A 25,221-nucleotide genomic window follows, 5' to 3' on the forward strand; every position below is an offset into this window, starting at 1 on the left:
AAGGCTTATTAGTTTTGTAATTTCAGTTGTATTTATGGAGTGTTCTGATATATCTGAATGAAAAGAAATGGACAAGTGTAAAAAAAAGGAGCAAGAGTGCACTGCACTATGCACTAGCAAAATAAAATTACTCAAGAGCAAAAGTAATGGAAATGAGATTCATGTATGAACTCTGACCAGGAATGGAAAATGGGGTGGGTTCTGCCAGAGATTGGGAACTTAATTTTTGCATTCAGGGATAGACAACAGCTGCCCTTATGTTTCTCATGAAATGTATTAGTGAGTAAGCACTAGGAGGGTGGTAGACAGGGGAAGGTGAGAGGTTGGCTGGAATACAACCAAGTCATGAGGGTGGAGGTCACTGTAAACACAGCAAGGTTAAGTGAAATAAGGGCAGGAGGAGGTCATGGTGAATTTGAAAGGGAGAGTGGATGCACGGAGTGATGATAGCTCTGGAGACTGGAAACAAAACCTTAAATAGCTCAGATTTGTATTCCAGAACACTTGTCCACACCAGGCCTCTGCATCCCTCTTTCTGTATCAAATTAAGCAGCAGTTAACATTCCCAATCCATTGTGAGCTGCTGGAACAGTATGTCTATTCTGAGCTCCCCTTGCAAGACTGTCTCATTCCAAAAGGTGTGTTCACAAGAAGAAATTATATACTGGAAAGATAGTAGGATAATTTTAGGAGATAGAATCACTGCACGCTAAATCCCCAAAGGAGCTGACTCTCTAAATAGTCTTAGCAGGGAAGCATACTCTGTAAATCATTACCAAAAGTTAGGCTGAAAGCATTAAAATGCTTTGTATAATAAGCATGTAGTTTCTGCCCTGATCTTCCAAGCCACTGTGGTTTATTTTCCTAAGCTTGCTGTGATCAAAGCTGGTTCTCCGGTCTTGCTATTCATGTGACAGTTGAAGATTCAGACTGGTCAGAAATAGGACAATCACGGAACTAAATCTCCAGAGCTGCTTGAATCATGGGGTTAAAAGAGGACTATGAAGTACTTAATAGGCTGCCTACACATTGCTCAGCAAGTCAGAGGTTAACAAAGGACCTTATTATTTGAAAAGATAATTGAGGCTGAAAACAAGTCAACCATCCCACAACTAAGCCATGGAGATCATCAGTTCTTGTGAACAATAGCTGATGATGTTCGGGATTCAGTGAGTTAAGTGGTTAATCCTATACAGAAAGCTGCATCCATAATGGACTTTAAATAGGGGGAATCCACCCAATTTGACCCCTAGAGAATTGCTTCCTGCTGTTATGCTGATGGATATGTCTATAAATATCATGGTAGCCATCAGCAGATAAGATCTTGCAGAGCTGAAAAGCCTCTCCCTATTAAATGATACATTGATCTCCCTGAAACAGCAGGAGTGTGGGGTAATGAGCCACTGAAACCAATCCCCCTGCTCTTGCAGAGTGACTGTAGCCAAAGAGAAGCAAGATCCATGTATTGTTTTTCTTCTCGATTTTGTGGGAAAAAGTCAATATATATTGTCAAAATATAGTCAAAGTATAAACTATGTACTCCTCGTTTCTTTTGTCCAATCTTCTCCACCAGGCTGTTCCTTACATTCTGTATTGGTCACTCAGGCAGCAGCTCACCAGCCTTTTGCTGCAGTTTGTTCCAAGTTTGTCCTTTGCTGTTTGCATCCGTCAGAGAGAGCCATCAGTCAGGGCAGTTTTTGGGCAAAGCTGCCTGTGCAGCAGCAGAGAACACACCGGCAGGTTTGTGTGCGTTCTCCAGCACAGGTACCAATGGGTGGCAGACAAACTTCAGCAACTACTTCTGTTCATCCTCACCTATTTCTGTCACTTTTGTGAATTTAGTAAAAAAGGGCTCACTGTCCTGGTTTTGGGCGTTTTTTTAGGTTTTGGTTGTTTTAAAATATTATTTATTTAAAGCTCAAAATCTTAAGGTTTTTAACTCTACTGTGTTATAATGCAAGGCCTGACTTGCGATTTTCTACTCTCAGAGCTGTTGGTACTGCATACAATGGGACATGCACCTACACCCAGTAGCACATAGACTTCAACCCCTTCATTCTCACTCTCTGGACTGCCTGTATGACATCTCCATGTCTGTATGTGCATGCAGGGTAAGCTTGCTGCCTTTTTGGTGCTTGACCTAGCTCTCCTGGGATTTAGAGATGCCAGCCACAAAGGAGTTACACCGTGTAAAGTGGCTCTGATTTGTTTTCTGTAGGTTTCTTTTCTGCGCTGTCCATTTGTTTCCCTTTGGTTTTCTTCCTCCATTTTGTTCTCTGGCTCTTTTCTCCTCCAGTGCTGACTTAACTGCAAATTCCATCATTTCTCAGAACTGGGGACTGTGACTGGCAGTTGTGCTGTGGGACTTACCTGGAGGCCTTGCAACAGGTGCTTTGCATGGCCTGGCTGGCAACTGGTGCTGTTAGCAGTCCTCTTCCAGAGTTAATTAGGACCAAGACAAGAAAGCTTAGAAGAAAGCAGGGCTTCACAGTCCCCCCAAACCCATGCCCATAGCTGTGTACAATGTGGGGATACAGAAGGAAAGGGGATTATGAGGACAAAATGATCAGGGTGCTTTCCTCTTCTTTCCCTTCTCTGCATGGACCTTTCTGCTTAGGCAAGAAAAAAAAAGGAACAGTGCAGGGACTTTATTTCTGGACTTGTCCATTCCTGCTTCATTGTCTTTGAGCGCGAGAGAGTCTTTTGTTTCAGAGACTCCAGAAGGAGTTAAAGTAAACTGGAACATGAGTGAAGGATCATGAGATTCACCAGCTCAACCTGTCCCATTGGCACTCACAGTTGGGGCTGATGAGTTCAGTGACTCAAAGACATGGGCTGTCATTACCTCTGAAGAGACAATGAGCCACGAGAAAATGATTCTGCTCCGTTTTTCAGCAGTATCAACAAAATTGTTTACCAAGTTCCAAACGGTTGTATTTTTGGCATCCCTGCAGCCTGTTGTGGCCTGTTGAATGTTACTTATGAGTAAGGAGGAAAGAACTTGACTTGATGCTCAATTATAAAGCAGAATTTCTACGGCTGACAGTTAAAGAAAAACAAAGCAAACCCAGTATTTTGTAAATCAACCTCACAGGATCTGCAGAGACAATAACTACAGAGCCCGCTGGTTTCAATTGCAGGGGTATGTCCTGGTTTTTAAAGTCATGTCTCTGGTCTCTCAAAATACTGCAACTTGAGACACCCAAATTCATCAGTCGTACACCTACATGTAACTGGCCTGCTCAGAGTCATACAAGACTGTGGAGAAGCTGGGAGGTGGGTTGGGGTTCCTGTCACAGACAAGCCTCCACTGTGTCCTTGGAGTTTACCATGACTCTGCTGTAATCTGTGCTCAGCTGCTGTGGCCTCAGGAGAGCCCTGGTTAGGTTTCCTGAAGGAAAGACAGAATTGCAGGTATTTCCAGGACTTGGCTGGAAAACTGGTCTCCTGTAGGGAGGAGCTTTACCCACCCTCAGTTTCTGCTGTCATGCTGAGAGAGGGGAGCCTCTGTCCTCACCAGTGTGCAGACAGGCAGGGTTGAGGTGCCACAGGGCTTGAGCGTGGGCCTGGTGTCGAGGTAAAAATGCTGTTAAGTGGATAACAGAGTGCAAGGTCTTGACTCGGGTTCCATGAAATCACATGTGACAGTGCCACAAGAGGTACATGTTCTCGAAACAGCCACAGAAAGATGGTGGTGCTGACTGCATAACTTGGGCTAGAAATAATAGCCATGGTAGCACTGGCCACTGCCTATAAAAGTGAATTTGAAAAGAAATGGGAAGAGCCCAGAGGGCAACAACAGGGACATAAATAGTAGCCTAATAACCATTGATGCCAAGGATTTATACAGCGCTTTGCTTACTCAAAGTGCTGTGAAAATATTAGCTGCTAAACCTTAATTAATCATTCAGGTAATTAAATGAAAGTGGAATGAAAATGGTTAGAGGAAGTTTGGAGTATGAAGGCTTCCTGAAATCATTAAATGATTTTGCCGTCTTTGATGGAAGGAAGAATTTCTTCCTTTAGGGTTTAAATGTGCTCACAGTGTGGGTGTTATTGCAGTTTTAATAACCACCTGCTTAATTCCATGGGATGGGAGATTACATGCAGTACAGCCAAGAGTTTATTGTTTGTTTGAGTAACCTTGGCAGTTTTATGGGCCTAAAAAAAGGAGAAATATCCCCAGCTCTGGGTTTCAGAGTGTGAATGATGACCAGCTTCAGGGGGAAATCTTGATCCTTTGACTTCTCACCAGTAGGATGGGCTGGGAGATAGGGTACTATTACAGCATGATCTGTTGTTTTAACTTAAGCAGGAGGGAAGGATGAAGATTTGTTGTCATTTGATGTACAGGAATCACTGAATGAGTGTGACAAAAGCCACTGAGAATGTTGGAAGCGATAGCTAATTTTTTTTTATGGATTAATTCATCCCCCTACAGTAACAAAATAGGATTCTTTGGCAAAGAATCAGTGCAGCTTTATTCCTAGCTGTGGCATATTTAGGTTTGTGTTATCACCCACTGCCCACACTTGTGTTGCAGAAACTCCTGAGGGAACTTGTGAAGAGATGCGTTTTCAGTCAGCTGGCCCGAATCACTGCTTTGCTGATGAGCCCCTAAAGCTGCTGGAAACAGACCTGTTTCATGCCAGGCCAGTATAACCACAGACATGTAGGTCTGATTTCCTAAATTCAAAGACTGACTTATTGCACTGTTTAAGTTGGGTTTTCAATTTACCTGCAACCTGAGAACTCAGTATCTTAGGGCAGGTACAATATAAACAGTTGGTGCTGCAGATAAAGCCAACAACCTTCAAGAAAGACCTGATTCTATGACTGCTAATTGCTCTGATACCTTTACTAACCTCCTTCAAAAAGACTACAAAAGTCTGTGTTTCCTTCTGACCTGGGATACTGTCACTGTAAGCAGTGAAAGCTATCAGAGTTCTCCTCTTTTCTCTCCCTTTTCCTCTGTCTGGTTCCCCTGGGGACAGAAGATCCTGGCAGCTCGATCTACCCCAGGCGTTTGCCTTTTGTTTTCCTGTACTTTTCTCTTGGCACAATTCAGGAGTTTTCAGTGTTGTGCTTCTACAATCACATGCTAAAATATTTGCACAGCTGTCTGATGACAGAAAAGGGGAGAAATAGAAAATCCACTCTTCTGTTATTTGAAAACAAAACAAAAGAAACCTCCAAACAACTAAACAGAGTTTAACATGAATTAATCATGTAAAATCTTCAGTTTCCTCTGCTCTTGTATAACAGACTCCTCGTTCACTTTGCCTGGTTCTCCCCATGTCCTTCACCTTCTTGTACACACAAACCCACGTCTTCATGCTTCTCATAAAATGCCTGTGGGTTCAAACGCCCATGGGACTCTGTTGCCCACCTGTGTGCACTCACTTCAGCCTGTTCCTGCTGTACAGAAATAGGACCAACTCCTACAGGCTATAATCAGGCATTCTTCAGGCAAATCTCTGACTGAAGTCAGTGGAAGTTTTGGCAGAAGGACTGCAAAACTAATTACATTCCTCCCCCAAGTATATATATATATATTGGATGGTGATGAGAGATGAGAAAATACTGCCTAGAAAGAAAGTCCATTAATAAATGAGAAGTAGATGTGGGGAAGAACAGTTGATTGAATTATTTATAATGCTGTTATAAAATTGCTGAGTTGCTGAGCTTTCCAGAAACCCATCAATAACATGCATGACCATAGCAGCAGTTAATAGGAGTATAGACAAGTAGGAGCAAGGATCTCCATGCAAATCAGGTGTGGAAATACTGTGAAAAAAGCCTAGCATATCCAAATCACTTAGCACAGAATATATTCTAGTGTGGTGACAACATTACAATAGCCTTGAAAACTAGTTGTGAGTTAATTTTACCAGCAGTGCACCAGAGAATTTCAAGCAAAACCTGATCAAATGTGGGCCCATATTTTAAAAATAGAAAGACAGCATAGACACTTCCTAACAAGCCTAACTACAGATCAGAGTGAAAAAATTTAACTGTATGTTTAAAAAAACCTGGATAGTGATGCTAAGAGCAAAATGAACCTCAGTGTTTGAAAGAACCAATCATCGCTTTTTTTTTGGGTCAGAATTATCTAATTAGTGATTGATGATACTAAAGCAGATATACTGCATTAGTTCCTTTGGTGCAATGAGTGGAAGATTCACGTTTTCAAATCTTCAGTGGCTACAAGCAGGAAAAGTGAACAGGCCAACAAGTTCTTTTTCAGCTTTGACATCTATAATTCATGTGCATGGACTGCACTCCCACTACCAACAGTTTGCTCCCTTCCTACACACATAAACACACACTCCCTGTCTTTATCTGCTCTCAGACCACACACATCTCTGTCTAGTTTCTGCCCTTCACATCAGCCAGCCTCTTCCCTTGGAAGCGTGAACACCTCCTCTGAACCAAGGCCTCAGTTAGAGGTGTTTTTCACCCTGGTCCACTAAGTTTGGGTTAGTTTTTGTTGGTTTTTTTTTAAGGCTTTCTTGCTGTCCTCAGTCGGGAGCTCCAGACAAAGCCTTCCTTTCTGTGAGGGAAGTTCAGAACCAGGAATGTAGCCTGGACATTTATGGACAAAGGAACATTCAATGTTTCCACTCCTGTTGCCTCCTAATCATTAGGAAGAATGACTGTGCTGTGTCTTTAGCATTCCAGCTCATTTTATGAAGTCTGTGTCCTCCTGTGGACATACATTTAGGGTAGCCCTCCTTTTGTTTGTGGCTGGGACTGAAGTGTCCAGGCACAGGGATGTAGTCTCTCTGTGCTGATCTGCATCCAGCAGACGGAATGTCATTTCCAGCCTGTTAGCCTCTGAAATGTTCTGTTTGTGAAATTAGCCTGATGAGGCGGCTGATGAGAAATTGGTGCTTATTAGCCGCTGTCATTTTTATACCCTCTTCTGTAAGTAATGGCACAGCAGCGCTTGTGATCCCATTAAATAGCTCTGGCTGGGGGAAGATAATGCTGCAAATGGAAAAGGCTTCTCGGTGCCGCAGGCCGAGCCCAGCCACCTCCTCTCCCCTTCATTCCTCTGCTGCTTTCATACCCTCTGCTAGCCCAGCACTATTCCTTCTCAGGATTGTCTTCTTCAGGGGACAGCTTCATTTTGAATGGCTTCATGCAATCACGCCCAGAGGCACCAAGTCTTTTCCACTAAGCCAAGCGTAAAAATATCTGAGGGATGGGGCGGGGGAGGGAGTGTCAGCAAAACAGATATATTTAATTATATGTACCAACCAACATTTTCCCTGTGTAAGACTAAGTGTGCAGCTCGGTTTCTGATCTTACTGCATTCTCATTTAAGATTATTGAAGAAGCAGCCACCAAATGCCTGTGATAACTGGAACTTTATTATAATATGCTTTCATTTGGTTTAGTAAGCTCACATCTGTGTGGAACTGGATGCTTATAACTCTGGGTGTACTCATAACTAATTTTGAACAAGCCACTACACTAAGCCACCATGCAAGGAGGGAGGGTGTGTGTGGGTGTGTCTGTGGGTGTGTGGGTGGTGCTGTTAAATCCAGCATCTTTAATGTGAAGGCTCCAGACTTCCTGGGGCTGGGCCTAGATGGATTTTCCTACTTTGCAGAGGTATTCTGCTCTGCCAAGCCTAGTGGCATTGTCATGGTCATCATTGTATTTGGTGATGTTCTCCAAGTCCCACGTTTCAGAATCCTGTAAATGAAGGAGAAATGGAAGTTTTTTTCTAAACCAAATTAATTTCTAATCCTCGTAGTGTGTTGGAGAAAAGCTAGAAAACTCAGTCTGAAGGCAAAGACAAGTAAAAAGATTAGAATTGTTATTGCTTTTAAAGCTTGAGATTCTTTTTAGCCCACTCACAGTTTTTTAAATCTAGTTCAGGTCTTTTTAACCCTTCTGGTTGATACTGCTGTTCTGCACTAGTCCCATCTCTGCTGATTCAGATTATATGGGGCAAAAGGTACTTAACCCCTTGTCATGATGTTTGGATTTTGTCCTTACCTAACAAGTTGGGATGAGCCACTGTCACAAAGCACTCAAACGAACTGAGTTGAAAGTGAGGGCAGGAAATTTAGTTAAGAAAGCAGATGTGTGGGTTTTACTTGTGTGTTTGTTTTTGTCCACACCACCTACATGCACACAGAGCTGTGTTTGTTACTGGCATCCTGAGAGAGGAAATCCATTACCTTAAAAGGAGCACTTGGCTTTAAGAGAGAATAATAAGGAAAGCAACAAAGAAGCATTAGCAACATTTTCTAAAGAAGATGAGATAAATAGTCTGTCTCATAAACAAGTGGTATTATTTAACTATCCAAGGAGTTGCTTTGCAAAACAAGGCTGAATTGTTCATTGTCCAGAAAAATAACGCCTGCTTCTGCAGTCCTGGTTGCTTCTCTGACCACAGCCCAAGCTCTGTAGGTCTCTGCTGCTCTGGACTGTCCTGCCTACCATTACTGATACTGTTTATGTCAATGTTATAACAAAAATAAGTAGAAAACAGCAATATTAAGGCTCAGGAAGGATAACGCCAAGACTTTTCAGTTGAGGGGACAGGAACAAAGGAATTCTGCCGGCCCTGAGCTTCCCTGTAGCTGTAATAGGGCCTCACAGACACACTTGTGCTTGGTTGTGTTGGCAGAGAAAAACTTGGCAGAAAAATACCCTTTTGCTGTCTCAACTGCTCATTCACCTGCTCACAGAGACAAGATTATATCGCTCTGTCCTAGCACTTCTTCAAACACTGCTGAGCGTGTGCTCGTGTTCACATGTTTACCAGAACAAGGTCTCTTTTCTCCTCTTTTCACAAGACATGGTATTTCCCAGAGGAAGCCAGCAGCTCTCCTGGGGCTATGCCAGCTTTCCTACACTATGCAAACAAGGTTTAAAGATGCTGTAGAGCTCCGTGAGTGCAGTAACCGGGGGGTGGGGGCTGTGGGGTGTATGTGGGGTGTGAGGGGAATACCTTCTGTATAAAACAGCCTTTTTTTTAAGAAATGTGTGGATTACCCAGGTCAGAGGAATCCTCAAAGGAGGAGGCAATACACACACTCGGTGCTCCCATTGCCGCTCCCTTAGCGAGCCACGGGGGACCACTGCTCCGTTACTGTGGCAACAGTGACGAATTGGCAGCCAGGCCCATCATCACACAGCCTCCTCGAGACCCTGCGAGATGCTCCGGGAAAGACTTACAGAGGGCGATTTGCATCTGAGATCCCATTTCTTTTAAATTTTGGCTTTACCTGGCAAGCCTAGAGGAAGAGAAGATTGTTAGTACGAGCTCTCCAAGGAGAAACCCGTGTGGGAGCAGGGCACGAGGAGTGGTGAGGGGGCTCTAATTTAGATGGCAGCCCTTGCAGAGGCGGGAGAACTATGAGCACCTGTCGGGGAGGAGTTGACTCATGTGGGAAGAAGGTCACTTACGCAGCCTCGCTCTGTGAGTACTGACCCAGCTGGCCTCTCGTACCTCCTGCTGCAAATGTTATTTATTGTTTGTAATTAACTATCAGATTCTGGGGGTTCTTGTGTCTAAGGAGAGGGATTTTCTTTTGTGCTGGCTCTAGGCTTCACGCAAAATCCATGAATGCACTGCTGGCTTTTTGTCCTAGGCGTGAATTCCTGCAGGAGCTGCAGCCTCACCCGTCAGCAGCAGGTTTCTCATAGCAAGCTCGATGAGATCTGCAGGGCAGGATCTGCAGTTTGCAGCGAGCACTGCACAATCTGTACCTTAATACCAGGTTTTGTGCTCTAGCCAGCTAATACAGTACTAGATCAGCTTTTCATTTCATTCACCATTCCAGCCTTTGTTATACAAGCTAACTTATTTGGTTTTGCTGAGATTAAGAATTTAGGCAGTGAGTAAATCAAATGCTTGAACAGGTGCAGAAAGATTGCCCTATGTAGGATAGAGTTACAAGCAACTTCATTCCAGTGAGACAAACAGATGCACCAGATAAACTGCTGATAGAAGGAATTATTATATTGGCAAATATCAACCGTGCTCCACTGTACCACATGGATGTCATAGTCAAGCACACAGACAGTAGCTACGGGTGAGATCAATCAAGCATGGCTAACAATAGGCATCTATAAATGTAATCGTGTTACAGAGCAGTATGATCATCAGTTTTTAATTCTGTCCTGAAAAATGTTAGTGAAACCTAGAGATCTGTGAAAAGAATATGCTGCTTTGTGAAAAAATAATGCATTACAAAAAAAATAATAAGGAAATATGAGGAAAAAAGAAATGAAAGGTATCTTGTTCGCCATAGATCTGAAATCTTGATCAACCTACAGCCTGGTCACATGAAAGCCAAGGAGATTTTTTTTTTCCTCCAGATGAATTTGGTGCTTGTTCTGTTCCTTGGCCAGACGGCAGCACTGGGGCATCTCTGGCTGTAATCTCATTAAGACTATTAGGCTGCGATTGTGCTTGTGCTTTTGCTGGCATGGCTTTAGGCAGACAAATGATCCTCAGAGCTCTCACAGTTGAGAGGAGACGACGGGGTACGTTCTCTCTCACGAGGTTTGAAAATCTTACAACCTCGACTTTGGAAAGGCACTGTTTGCAAACCAGCTGGGAAGGCAAATAGGGACAGGTCCACTCAGCCCAGGCACAGAAGGGCAGTTTATGAACACGGCTTCTGTTCGTGTAATGGGAGTCACGTGTGTGAGTGCCCTGCACAATAACGACCAAACACACTCCCCTCAGTGTGTAAATAGTATAAAGCTGTGCCTGTGTGAGTGTTGGCATGAGAGGCTGGGCTACTACAGAAAAAAAACCCCAGAAATCAGAAATGAATTATTTGTTAATTTTTTCCATCCCCAGAACCAGTCCTGTGTTCTGCTTTGTCCCGCCTGTTGTAATTAACACGAGCATAGTAGCTTTTGTTTTGTTGTACTGTTTGACCAAACTGAAAAATATTTTGGTGATATCTCTGGATGTTTCTGGAGTCAGATACAACTTCTTTTCATTCAGTTTTAGCCCATTACTCTTCATTACAATTCCTGGGGACACTGTAAATACCTGTTCCTCTTCTGCATTCCTGCATCATTCATATATTAGTAGATATCTCTGTCCCTCAGCAGCAATGGAGCTTAAATACTTCTGGATGTAGCTGGATTTCCAGCCCCCTCTGTGACCCCTGCACATGTGGATCTCCTGCACATAAACCCACACCGGTTGATGTCATTCGCGCATGAGCCTTGGGAAGCAGCCTGTGCTGAATGAGTGCCAGTGTACCACACAGTTCATAAATATGTAAAAGTAATGGGCCCTATCCCAACAAGCTTAGATTCAGAAACGTTTAGCAGATGTTCTGGCAGTGGGGGAGGAAAACAGGAGATGAATAAATACAATACTGCAATAGCAAATACTTTGTTGATGAAGCTGCACATAAATTAGAATGACAAACACACCCTTAGCAGGACTTTGACCTGTCCGTAAAACAACATCGACATGTTTTATTTATAGTAGTTTCATGTTCTCAGGATCAATAAAGTGACTTCATTGATTTACTTTTCCCTTTTTATTAATACTTCTCTAAACGGTGATGAATTTGAATGGAACATAGGTAGAGTCTTTTTTTATAGCTTGTCAAAGGACAATTCCAGTAGTACTAGTAAAGCAATAAGGTTCTCAGCCAGGACAACAGAGCCTTTTGCTAAAGAGAACCTAACCATGGTTAAGAGTTTGTCCCATATCTGTTTGAGATTTGGGGCTGTCAGTTATTTCTAGACAACACCACAAGGGAGCTGCTCTATGCACTTGGTTAAAGGAGTAAAAAGCTGTTGCTTTAAAAACAAGTATAGGAAACATAGCTCAGGCTGTCCATTAATCCAAACTCCACATAGTAAACATGCCTTTTAGACCTTAATGCATGCTACATGGAGTAAACCAGTCTCAACTTTACAGGCAGTGCTTGTGTGGAATTTTATGGCCCAAATTAAATGAAGAACCAGTAAAGTGTCTCAATGATGACCTTGCAGGACTTTTCCTTACGTTTCATCATGGTATGTTTAAATCCGTTCATTTTGGTTAGTACAAGGAAATGCTGTACTTCTGATTTTTTGGTTAAATTATTAATTGCATAGTATGGCAACAATCTAGTAGTACTTCATCTGGGTATTGTCTTCTTGAATATCTGTGTTTTCTTCATTGGCAAGCAGTTGTTTTACTGCTTTGACTTATCTTGCACCTCTTCACACACTTGAGCTGTGCTTCCTAAAGGAAGCATGAAGTGAAACTCAGCTGGGCTACTCTTCCCAGCCCTTAGCATAATGTACAGTTTTGGGAGGGAGTTTTCTGCCCTTGTGTAGCCTTTGTTCTGGGTTACTTCTACTTAAAACTTTACAGTATAGTCAAGTGAAAGTTGTGTCTTTCTCATCAGCTTCTCATATGCCCACAGTCCTGAGTCATAGCAGCAAACTCAGCTGCTATTTTGGATTTTACTGCTTGGAAAAATCTGAGAACAGTGAAATTATCTACGGTGTTTGTGCACAGACCCAGCGCCTAGAATTTAGTTTTCAAGTACTAAAGTCTATCCTGAACACTCAGCAGATTTGCATGTACAAACTTTCCTTATTGGTTCCTGTTTGAAAGCTTATTTTCTCAGTGTGGAGGGTTAGAAACATTTTTCTACGTGATCAAAATTTACTGTCTCTGATGGGCCATCTTTTTATTTCCCTGTTTAACTGCAGAAGTTTTTATCTAGAGAAGTTTCTACTTTTTCTTAGTGAGCCAATTGGTAGGTTTTTTTCAAGTGAATTACAAACTTGTATTTGTTTTCTTGTAACAAAACGTCAGCAGCAATTTATTTGGAACTCAGCTCCCACCCCAGCACACAACATCAGTCTGGATTAGTGTTTGCATGTGTGTTCAGGGTGGTGGAAGGGGGTTGGATAGCATCATTTCATAAATATTACAGCTATTCAAATGCCTGTGCAGTGAATAATCACTTGCAACAGGAGAATGTCGGGTGGTTGGTGACTTCTGCCTTGCATTTCAAACACAGGTAGAATACCTGTGTTATTTCTTAGGAAGTCAGTGCTGTTTCCTCCAGAACTGGGCAATTCTTCCTGCTAACAGTTGCAGAAGACAGCAGATTTTAAGACCTCTCTAGACTAGACTAGTCCTTCAGTTTCTTCTAGAAACAGTTCATCTTTTGGAAGTGCTCAACTGTTGATTTGTATAGAGATTACTTTTGAATTAAAAAAAAATGGCTCTAGCTGTCCAAGTAAATGTAAGCATGAGAAAACAAGACTATAACTCATCAAGGAGATCCCTGATTAAACTGCTTCCAGCAGGTGGTAGTTTAAATACAGACTTTTAACAGAAACATTTGCATACAGGAGATGAGAGTTCCTGTCAATGGAGGTGCTTCAGTGGTGCTTTGGTTTCATGTTGTGGCCTTGACTTTTACAAATACTAATGTAGAACGTAAAAAAAAAAATAAAATCCTCTGGCACTGTAAAAGTATAAGATGTATAAACAGGAGGAATGTTGGCAGAACACACGAAGTGCTCCTTCCATTCTGCATCATACTGGTAAGGCCTCAACTGGGAACATGCTGCATGCTGTTCTTGCACAGAGAAATTCAGGAAAGACATGGACTACAGTGAGAGCCACCAAAGGGGAACACCAGGAATCAACAGTCTCACAATCTAAACCAGGCAGACAGGCAAGAAGAAATGGAGTTTTAGGTCTGGGGAATGTAGTAAGGAGTGACAAGAGAAATCTTCATGCATCTAAAAGGCTGTTTCAGGAGTAAGAGGAACAAACATTTTGTTTCTGTTGGGTAGGATGAGAAGTAGATGTAAATTATGGTAGAAAAGATCCAGGTTAATCATTAGGGAAAACTTTTTCTAAAGGCAAAAAGAGTGAATTGTGAGAAAAGACCATCTTGCCTGGATAGACTGTGGTGTCTGCAGTACTGGGGAGGTCTTTAAGGGGTAAAACAGATGGGGCAGAGATGCCTTCCCAGGGATGGAGTTAGATGACCTCTCAGTATCCCTTCCAGTGCTGTAGTTTGGTGATCATCTTCTTGTTGGAAAATCCAGTTGCTGTGTTTTATCTTGCTAATTCCAGATGTGGGGACTCTGCTCTGGGACAGTATGCTTCCAGTGGAATTTGCTGTTCTTGGTTTTTAAAGAGATTACAAATTCCCACAGGAGCAGTCATGCACCTGGCAAGTCCTGAGCCTTGGAAGGTTGTCAGAATAGAATTTAAGATTCCCTGGCTACTTTTACTGTGAAAATAGCTTTGATATCGTAGAGATACCAAAAACTTTCTTAAATTTTCTTCTGTAACTTCCCTCCCTTGCTATACTCCTGGGAGCAACACCTAGCTCTTATGAACTTTCAATAATTTCTCCTAGAAACAGAATACATAAAAAAAAGCAGGCCTTATTTTGCTATATAGACTTTTCAAGAGGGGACACTGTATTATAATCTGACTTTATTTTGAGCAGTAGCAGCTCACCTCCTTTAAAGACCTCAATCTTGAACCACAATATTTTCCCTGGGCTGGTTAGGGACCGCTTCCTCAACAGCTGCTGTGCTTACTAGCGGTCACTTCTGGAGTGCCAACACCCAGTTTTACTGAGCTTGCAGGCACGAATTCACAGGGAGTCAATCACTGCTTGGCTGGGGCGAGGTGACTTACCCAGCCCAGTGCAAACCAGCGGTTCTGCAAAGCCCTCAGGCAAAACACAGTGGTGGACTTCCCTTGCACATCACCAGTCTGGAACATTAGGCTTCTACCAGGCTGTGATGCAGGATTTCAGCTGCCTTAAACTTGCTTTTATTCTGCAAAATAGCCCGTTTTGTACTGATGTTGCAGTTTTTGTGAGTGTGCTTTATGAGCCTAAAGTTCTGTACAGTACTGCCTGCCACCCTCCTCCCACTCTGAGCACCACGTGCATGCAGTGAAAGGGACATGCAGAGGCAGTATAGTGCTTTGTTTTTCCTTCAGTTCTACTTGTTTAAACCCTTCCTCTTACAGTGCATTGTGAAAACTTCTCTGGGAATCCAACAGCATAATGATGCAAATAACCCTGTCATATGACTAAGCCTCTCTGGTGCTGGATTCCAAAATATCCAGCCAAGACGTACAAGTCTTGCCGTGGATGCCATAGGCAGCCTCCTGCTAGAGTGCAGACGACTCTCCAGTTCCCTAATGGGAATTGTTTGGGTCCTTATTAGCACTTTACAAAGATTACTGTTAAACTGCCAGCCCTCCTCCTGACTGCTCCGAGGGCTCAGCCCAGTAATCACTGCACACACTGTGAGAGCATTTTAAAACGTCTCCCAAATCACATTGTGTAAACCCACTCCTCTGTCCGCTTTCATTTTTCAGTAATCTAGCACATCCCCAACCTGCATCTTTGCAGAGAAGGACACCTTGATATATTGGTTATGAGCAGGTAGTAGAAGCTGCTGCCTCACCTGCAAAGAGCTGCTCTGTCAGTGACCTTCAGTGACTTCCAAGGGGGAATATCCCCTGGAATCCCCTGACTCTTGCTACCCTTTGGTACTTGTATGGGCATGACTTTGTGCATCTGCTCAGGTAAGGAAAGGTGTCCTTGCCAGATTTTCCAGCACGTAAGCTGAATCAGCAGGCTGAGGCTCTCCAGTGATTGCAACCAGTAGCTCTAATTTCTATGCTCATGGAAACACCATCAGTAAACAGGGTGGGTTGAGCCAAGTTTAGATCAGCTAAAGGCTTTCCTCCATCTGTTCTCAGACATGGATATAGACAGTGAATTGGGAATTGTGCACTTCTGGCTGATATTTGTCACACCACACTGTAGTAAGAATTTGCTCAGCCATATCATGAGCTCATTTTATGCATCTCTTATGAATGATATCTGTTTGGTGTATTTGTCTGGTGGTTTATCGTGTGTTATTGCAGTACCTGACTGCTTTTCATGCCAAAATCTCTAATAGACCATGGAAATCAAAACTTCTGTTCGGGCAGGGTTGTGAGACTGTGGCTTTGGTATTGGCGACACTGGGACTGTGTGGTTCCGGGTGTGAAAGGTGTTTGAATTATCTCTGCTGAAGAAGCCTATTTGAAGGAAAACTGGTGTACTTATTACTGTTGCTATTTTCCTGGGTCTGTGCTTGACTCCTAATCCCTGAATCATGGACGGCGCTGCGTTGGTTTGCGTTCCTGCTCCATTCCGGTGCTCACTGACTGGCTCCCTCGCCTGAAGGGCTCAAGGGCACTGTCAGCTGAGTGTGGCCAGGGCAGCACAAACGTGTGCACTGCTTGCACACGCTGAAGTGCACAGCTAGGAAGGACACGTTTATATACGAACAGTACACAAACGTATGTGTATATCTTTGGGCAGCTGTGACTGTGCTCCTCCTGCCTGCTGGATCAGTCGGGAACCAGGGGCTTCTGAGAGCAAATGAAAAGGGAGATGTGCGTACTTATACCTGTGATCCCACATGCACACACTAAACGTTTCTGTGCTCCGCTCAGCGCTCTCTTGGAGACCAGGGCTCTGTCGTTCCCCCGTGCAGCCCGTGCCAGCACTGTCACCTCAGTGTCACCCGAGGGATTAGGCAATATTTGGGTCTCCCGAGCTGACTCGATTAGCAGGAGACAAGGATAATGGGAGCACAGCAGCATTCACCTGCTGTGACACTGCTCCTCTCGCCGAGCGCGGGGGCAAGGAGCCTTTTCCCGAGCGCATCAGGATCCCGACAGGACGGGTTGCTACGAGCACCGCTGCGAGCTTCTCCCCGGCCAGCCCCGATCCCAAAAATGTATTTCGCCCTTTCTCGCGACGATTTTACAGGCGCATCCCCCGCCGTTTTTTAGGTCTGATTCGCCGCCTTTTCCCCCGCCGGTTCCCCGGGTGCCGTCGCCCGGCTCCTTCGGCGCCTCCCTCACGCGTCCGACGGCCCCGCGCGCTCCCGGGGCACAGGGCGCGCCCCCGACCCCCGGGGCGTGTGTGTATGTGTGTGTTAAACGGTCGGCGTCTCACCCCGCCCCCTTTTTTTCGTCTCCGCCAATCCCCGCCCGGCCTGTTGCGATTCGAGCGCTGGGAGCGAACCACTGCCGCGGGGAGTGGGGGGGAGTAGCGGGACCGCGGAGAGGCTGTTGGGGGGAACAGCGTGTGGACGGGGAACAACCCGCGTTGGCCGGCGCCACTTGTTGCCTTCCCGTTGCCGTCGCTCTCCTCCGCTCCTCTTCGTCGCGTGCCCAGCACTTGGAGCCGCCGCTTCCCGCCGCTCGCCCCCTTTTTTCCCCGTGCGCCGCTCCGAGGGACGGGCGGGGAGGGGAGGGGTGGGGGCTTTGCCCGCGCGCGCCGGGGTGGGCGGGGTCGCGGCCGCGCGAGCTGCCAAGGTGCGCGCGCGCCGCCGCCGCCGCAGCCGCCCCTCCCGCGGCGGGCAGGGACGGGCCGGTCCCGCCGCGCTCCAGCCCCGGGCGGCAGCAGAGGCAGAACCAGCGGCAGCGGCAGCGGCAGCACCAGCACCAGGGGCAGCATGAGGCCAAGGCAAGTGACCCCCGGCGGGGCTGCGGGGAGGCAGAGTGGGGAGGGGGGGATCCGCTTCGCGCCTCGGCACCGCCCGGGGGAGCGGCCCCGGCGCAGCGCGGTGTGTGCGCGGCGCGGGGAGCGGCGGCGGCGGCGGCGGGCACGGGGCACAGGGCACGGGACACAGGGCACCGCCGCGGGACCCGACCCTCGCGGGCCGTCCGGGCCGGCGCCGTGACCCGCTTACACGGGTCGGGCAGAGACACCGCGCGGCTCGTCCCTGGGTCCCGGGGGAGGAGGAGCGGGAGCGGCGCCGCGGGGGCTGCCCGTGCTCCCGGGGGGCCGTCGGTGCCGCTCGGCCTCGTCGCCCGGAGCGCCGGTGACCCGCGGCACGGCAGCCGCGGGGTCATAAAGTGCCGCTGGTGCTTCCGTCGTCAGAGGGCTTATGGCACCCTACGTGAGGCACCGCATACACCGCCCGCGGCTCGCACAGGCTGCTGCTTGTCTCGCCTTTAGCCTTTTTATTGTTATCTCAGATAAGTGCAGTGCATGGGATTGTAATGCCTGCGTGTCTGTTCCTTTAGTTTAGTTACTGTGTTATGGTACGGGCTTAATCTCTGCAGGATGTTGTCCTAAGACGTGTTTAAGAGTGTTTAATACTTAGCCGCTTCTAAACGTAGGTTTCCTTCTCGTATAATAATAAAAACCTGCTTATCCATTCACTGCGATGACTTAATTCTATATTCTGAAGAAGTCCTGTCTTACCTCATGCAGTCATCCATTTGAGGTTAGTGCTCGGGAGCAGCTGGAAAGGATTCCTCCATCTCGACAAAAGTTACTGTCAAGTCTGACATGACAAAAATTGCTGCTTTCTTTGTTCATCCTGTTGTACTGCTTTGAAAGTTTAACAAAAGGTAAAAAAAATCTGTGGAAAACCTCTTTGAGGGTTCGACTTAAAATTGGTGCTCTTGGTTATTCTGCACTTCAAATGCACTTTATCTGTGCTAGTGTAGGGGGATTAGGGAAGCTGGGCAAATAAATGGCCCCTCACTGGACAAGCTGGATATACAGAAACTGTATCCATTAAGGCATGTTTTAGTTACGAACTTTGAAAGGAAAGCTACAAGTTAACCCAACTTGAAAGAACCCAATAAACAAGATTTTCTATGTATAGCTAAAAGCTTGCTTGAAATAGACTCCTTTTCCCAATAGTTACGCTAATACCTCCTTGTATTTCTCTTAGAGAATGTGCTTATTCTACTTATTTCTCACTGTCACATTTTCAGCACTTGTGTTTGGGTTCGTTGTACTGCAGGGATGTGTTTGGTAAAAATAACTCGCTGCATGGGAATTTACTTCTTCAATCATGGGAATATTTCTCCTGGTCTGAGAGTCTGTGAAAGCTTACTTGCACAAAACCAAAGTTAGATTGAAGTTGCTGGTGTCCCTTTAAACCACTAAAACGTTCATCTGCAGCTGCAAAAGTCACACTGCAGTTAAAGAAACAGGTATGTTTGTATTTAGCTTGCTAAAGTACTTGTATGCAAGTAGATGGATTAACTAGATATGCTAGAGTTGTATTTATTCATATCCTAAATTACAGCTGTATGGCACACCTTATAGCTAATTGGTGACACTGGAAATCCTGTAGTTATTAAATTAATGGACAGGGGAACTCCTCTCTAACTTTATAAGACAACCATAAATAGTTTTCTTTTGCCAGTTGTTTTTAAGTATTTGTGCAGAAGAAATAATAATTATGCTGATTATGAATGACAAGTATCTGAATTTAAATATTCAGTAAATGTGAATCCAAATCCTGTTCCAGACTATCCTGTGTGTTAAGAAAGGGTCTTTAAATAGTGTGTGATTGTATATTTGTGGACTAAGCCTAAACACAGCTGGCTGAGGTCAGGATGACATTTTATTCTAAGCTTTCTTGCCTCTCTGGGTTTCATATATCCTGCAAACATGCCTGACATGAGAAATCTCAGTTATTTTGCAGGTGCAGGTCTCTTGATAAAGGCTACAGCGCTGTTGCTTTTCCACAAGAGAACTTGAATGCCTGTTGTACACATGGTAATGGAGAGCTGGTGATACATTGCTTTTGGAGAAAGCTGAGGTGGAATTGGTCCATAGTTGGATGTGTTTCTCTCTTCCTGCAGGATTTAAAAATGACTTCTCAGTTGCTTAAGTAATCCATGAATGGATTAGGGTTTTTTTCTCCTTTGCAAACACGAGGGCTGTCTTGCCAGTGTCATCTCACAGTAGTACTCAGGGTATTCCAGGTAAAGGGAGGACTGTCCGTGCTGCTGCTCTCTGTCCTTGGCAGAGTCAGAAAACTTCCACTGTGTCACAGGAAATTGCCCGTGAGAGCAACAGCAGAGCTTGTACATGGACTTTCTTTGGTGTTGCAGCCTGATGTTTTAGGAGTCTTGTCTCTGCCAGTTGATCTACATCTTAACAACCTGGAGTGGAAAAATCCTTTCACTTATGGCTGAAGCTGGAGCTACACTAAAACCTTCCATCAGTGTAGCTGTCAGTCAGGGGCATCACCTGTTGTGTGCAGGGTCCTGGCACACAACAGACACGAGCAGAGCAAACACCTGCCATTGGGGCTGCTCTTACACTGTGTCTGTTGGTGATATATGGATGTGAACTGCAGCTTTTCCCGTGTACTGTGGGGCTGTTCTAGTACTGCTGAGCAATTCCCAGCGCAAATGTGATCCCAGGGAGGTTTCCTGGGTGAGTGCTTTCACTGCAGTGGATCCTAAAGATAATCTCACCTTTCCTCTAAAAAGGGGAGGAGAAGGAAGTTCTCGCTGGTCAATCTAGGAAGGGGGATTTTACATAAGCTCCACTGGGGAGCTGAGCTTACTCTTAGGGCTTTCCTTGGGTCTCCCAGCAGCACTGACCTGACCCCTGCAAACTATCAGGATGTGACAGGTGTCAGCTACAGAGATGCTGTTCGTAATTTGATGGTGGAAATAAAGTAGCAATGATACAGAACTGGTGCTCATGCTGCTATTTGGAAGTGATGTGATAAGATAGAAGAGGCAGGCACTGTTTATTTACTGGGAGGGGAGCCCAAAACCGTGGAGACAGAGCAAGAGGTAAGCTAGCATAGGAACATCAAATCACCACCCTTTCCTTCCTTTTTCTCCTCCTCCCTCTCCCAGATGAGTGACATCTCATGTTGTAATTGCACAAGAGAGAGGGAGAAAGGGAAAAGTGCATCTAGGAGAACCCCAGGAACACTCCAAGGAATGAGATCTGCCCATAGATGGTGTGTGTGAATGGTATGAAAACATTTGGATTTCAGCTGAGTGTTTGAGACACGCAGTGAATTCAGTTTCAATGAATTATTTGTTGTCTGTCCTTGTAGATTCCTCCTAAAGTTGGGATAGTTGGAATACATAGTTGATAACCTGATAGGGCTCTTAACAGCATTTGATTTTGTGTAAACAATAAATTGACATGGTTCTTCTCATTCTGCTTGTGTTGTATCTTGGTTTGAAGAGGCACTGTGATACTCTTATGTATGGAGTGGTTTGTGATAGAAATGGAGTGCCCAATTTAAGGAAGGGAAGGTTATTCACCTGTGGGGGCAGCCTCTCTTCTGATATCCCCCCCCTTTTTTTTCTCCCCTTTGAAAGTTTAATCAAGCAGCAATTATTTGGCTTGGTAGCAAGAGAAAACTGAAGGATGTTTTTCTTTTTTTTTTTTTTGAGGTACCAAAATTTACTCCATTCAAAAGTATTCAGTAAGACTAGGAAAGGAAATGCAAGTTCTTGTTCTCTCTAGACAGAGGTAAATTAACAATAGAAATATTTCAGTTTTAGGAAGGAGGAATGTATTTCATCCCACACTTCCTAAGGAGAGTTCATAACTATTCTGCTAAAGTGGGCAGTAGCATCATAGCTCCTTGCTGAGGACAGAAACTTGGTTGCTTCAATAGAGATGAACTGTTCTGAACCTGTTGGTTTTGCAAGAGACAAAATGAGACACTGCATTTCATTTTTTGAGAAGGGGCACTGAAGAAAGCTATGGAAACTGTGGGGAAAACTTTTATACTACATTCCTGTCTCTCTCAGCCTGTCATCTCTGCCTTCTTCCCAGATCTTTATCCTTGTTATATGTTAACCTTTTTTCATTCTTTCTCCACAGTGTCTTTGAGATATGATCTCATGTGTCTAGCCACATGGTTAAAACCAGTCTAGGCTGCCCTTGCTTTGTCTGGATTTCTTCTTGACACTCAACTGTTCAAAACAATGACCATTTTTACTGAAAATCTCTCCTATGCGAGGTCCTACAAGTACAGGCATAAGCTGATTTTCCTGGCCCTTTCTGACTGTCATCTAGAGTAGCATGCTGTGGAGAATTTGACACATAGTCCTGCCTATTAATGCTGCTAACTTTTAGGCATTACTAAAGCCTTGTTCATCCTGAGATGAGCAAGATGGATGGATGCTTTTCAGCCGTCATGAAGAAGAGTCCCATAAACATCTTTTAAGCTGCCTCCACTTCTGCCTTCGGAGAAGTTGTTAACACTCTCCTCTGCCATGAGCTGACTGAACCAGAACAACGTGGCAGTGGAGTGAATAGGCCTCTGCTTACCTATCTTGAGTGTTTTTGCCTTTTTGCTGTGTTCCCTTCTTTCTTTCGATCCACTTGTCCAGCAATCATCTCATCCCTTGAACTGGAGCCTCTCTGCACAAGAGATGTGTTTTCTTCTTCTGCTCCTATGTAGCATATTACATTTTGGAGTTCTGGTTTAGACTGATGATCTCAGACATTGTTGTAGGATACAGAATAAAGGTAAAATCTTGCAGTTTCCAGTTTTCTGGGCTGACTGTTTCCAACCTCGGTCCAGGAATATTTGTCTTATGTTATGGGTCTTTTGTTGTGTTTGCCTGCATTAGGATTCCAGTTGTACAGCTTAATTAAAATCTGGGAAATAGCCCACTTACTGAATCAACTTCCTCTTTGGCCAGCAGGAAAATTGTTCTGTGTTACTGCTTTCTGCCCTGCTGTTTGGAAATAACTCCTCTCAAAATGCAGTGCTTTGAAGTGAGGCAAGGCTTGCTGGGAACTGATGTGGTTGAGGGAAGAGGACATTGCAGTGCATTGAAGGTTTCTAATAAATCTCTTTCTTTCAAGCTTTACTGAATTATATCCTTCTTTTTATCAGGGCTAAAAGATTCTTTGGAATGAACTTTGGGTGACACATCTCGGGAAGTCTCAGGGTATAATCCTCTACTCTTCTAAGTAACTCTTGAACTACATGACAATGGATAGCATAACTTTTATAGCGACATCCCTTCAAATTAGTAAGATCTCTTTACCCCTGGTCTGTAGGGAGAGTTCTCACTGGAAGTTAAAATGTAGGCAGAACAGCAGCATTTTTGTGGGATCATATCTTGTTATCTCTGCCAAGCAAGTGAAAATGCTTGTGGCCACGTGAGTCCTATCTAACATTTCTATCTCTTTATGGCCTTGATGAAACCACCTTGGTTTAATGGGATGGTTGGGAGGCCCTTCTTGTCCTTCTCTTCGTGTTTCTAAATGTGTTGTGTAAACTCACACAACTATTAAAAAGGGCTTCTCTTGTTGGGTCCCGTGAAAAGGACGGTATAAACTCTGCTCCATTTTTGTGAGGTACTGCAGCTTGTAGTGATTTGCACCACTTAACACTTGCTTACACTTTTTTTCCCAGGTTTTATTAAAGAATTGAATCTAAGAGCAAGCAGAAACCAAATTGAACTCTAACCCAGTTAAAGAGTGCCAAGCCAATTGATAGGAATCCAGTGATACTCTTGTAATGGATTACTCTGGATCTTGTGATGAGGACTGTCCTCCAACACTTGCAACACCATGGTTATGTGACTGAAGGAATGAAAGGGAGGACAATAGACTTTCTCATCTCCTCTGTTCTGCCTTGATGTGCACAGAAATGAGGAATGGGGGCACATCTTTGCCTAGGAGTCATGCTTTAAACAGTCAAATCTAACAGTGTTTCACTAGTCTTTTTTTTGTGTGTGTGTGAGAAAGTAATTTCTTTAATAGCAGTCTGTGTACATGGTATATGGTACTCCATCTGGTATAAACAGAGTTGTGCTCAGATTGGGAAAGACAAAACCATATTAGACTGTGTCAGGAAGGGTAAGCAGTTTTGGGGAGCGTGGCATGCTTTTGATGATTTACTTCGCTTCACTAATTCACTAATTAGGCAAGGCTCCCATTCAGAATTCTCTAGAGCTGTGCCTCTTATAAAGGATTGTAAAGGAAGGCTGGTTTGGAGTGAGCCTTTGTGTAGTTTCCTTGGTGAGTCTGGGAAGGCCAGTGCCTCCCACCTGGTACTTCAGGTTTCTTCCAGGTCTCATGTTGCCTTTCTTGCTGCTTATAAACAGAAACGTACTGTGGACTTTCCAGGGAGAGTAGGATTGCTTACACATCCAGGAAATTGCTTACACATCCAGGAAGAGGTTGGGTGTCAGTGATATCTGGTCTGCTTTCAGTACTTCAGAAAGACAGCAATTTGTATATGTGAAAATGGAAGAGTTATCTGGAAGATGATAGCACCAGTAGGAGATCTCCACTAATAATTCTCCAGTGATAGTGTTCAGTGTTTCCTCACAGAGAAAAGGCTGATGTGCTATAGCTGAGCCCATCGTTGCACCTTAAAGTTTTCTTGTTTCTTTTACATTACATACAGTGCTTGTTGCATCACTTGTGCCAGGACTCTGCTGTGCCAAATATTACATTAAAACACAGTAAAGAAGTCCCTGCTCTAAGATTTTTTTTTTTTCCTAAATAAAGCAGGTGGGAGTGGAAGAAAGCAGGTATGATTTTTCTGTTGATGTTTAGAATAGCAAATCCTGGGAAGCTCTATATTGAATAGAATATTATTTGACAGTGAATTTATTTCAGGATGTGAATCAACCATCAAGTCATTCAATGGGATACTTGTAAAGCTGCAAAATAAAAACTCTGTGGGCTTATGAGGAGGTATATTAGACATACATATTTGTGTCATCTGGGAACCTTTGTCTTGGAATGACCAGTTTGCCTAGAGGACAAATGCCCTTGCACATCTTCCCTTATCTCCAGCTCTGCTCAGTGTGGTCAGGCTTCATGGCATTGAGTAGACTTGCTTCGGAACCCTCTCTCCGACACCTCTCTGCGCTCGTACCACACTTGTTTCAATTTCCATAGTCTCAACTCCTCCCTGGACAGTGATGGGACTTAACACAATCAGAAGAGGGATGAGGTATTCCAGGTGGCCAGCTTGTACCTTGAGCCAGCTCTGCAGTCTGCTGATATAATCCTTCACACAGTGTGGTCTTGAGTGTATTCACGGTGTGGTGCACGAGGGGAGGGAGGAGTTGTGTGATCCATGTTCACTCTGGAATAGGAGGGAGATCTTTGAGGGGTAAGCTGTATATACAACGTGTAGCCCCCCTCTCATCTCCTCCAGGTCTGCTTGTTTGCGTTTGGACTGTACTTCTCCCTCCCATCTTCCTACCAAGTACTTCCCCAAAATGCAGAACCTTCTTCTGGCTATGGTTAGACTGAACTTCAGTAGCACTGGGAGGGAGTCTGGCATCCCAGCAATGGTGGACTGTGTTTCTGGTATTTTATTCTTGCACCTCAGGGAATGGTGCCACTGGAAAACTGGCTTTCTGGGTGCCCTCAAAGTGCACTGGTAATGTTTGTTACTCTGAGTTGC

At 44.5% G+C, this 25,221-nt stretch overlaps 1 protein-coding gene across 19 annotated transcripts in view; it reads left to right on the forward strand.

Annotated features, from left to right (window-relative positions):
• Nucleotides 1-25,221, forward strand: part of MICAL3 (microtubule associated monooxygenase, calponin and LIM domain containing 3) — a 182,361-nt gene that overhangs the window by 5,283 nt on the left and 151,857 nt on the right. For 7 of the 19 annotated variants that reach the window (XM_064654501.1, XM_064654487.1, XM_064654484.1 and 4 more), the window contains exon 1: nt 9,154-9,442. The exons of 1 other annotated variant lie outside the window; for it this stretch is intronic. The gene's annotated coding sequence lies outside the window, so the exon portion shown is untranslated. Of the gene's footprint in view, nt 1-9,153; nt 9,443-17,379; nt 17,514-25,221 lie in introns of those variants that run through there. 11 more of the 19 variants (XM_064654488.1, XM_064654491.1, XM_064654494.1 and 8 more) reach the window with 3 other exon arrangements.

Source organism: Pseudopipra pipra, chromosome 5 (assembly GCF_036250125.1).
Source record: "Pseudopipra pipra isolate bDixPip1 chromosome 5, bDixPip1.hap1, whole genome shotgun sequence".
Lineage (NCBI taxonomy): Eukaryota > Metazoa > Chordata > Aves > Passeriformes > Pipridae > Pseudopipra > Pseudopipra pipra.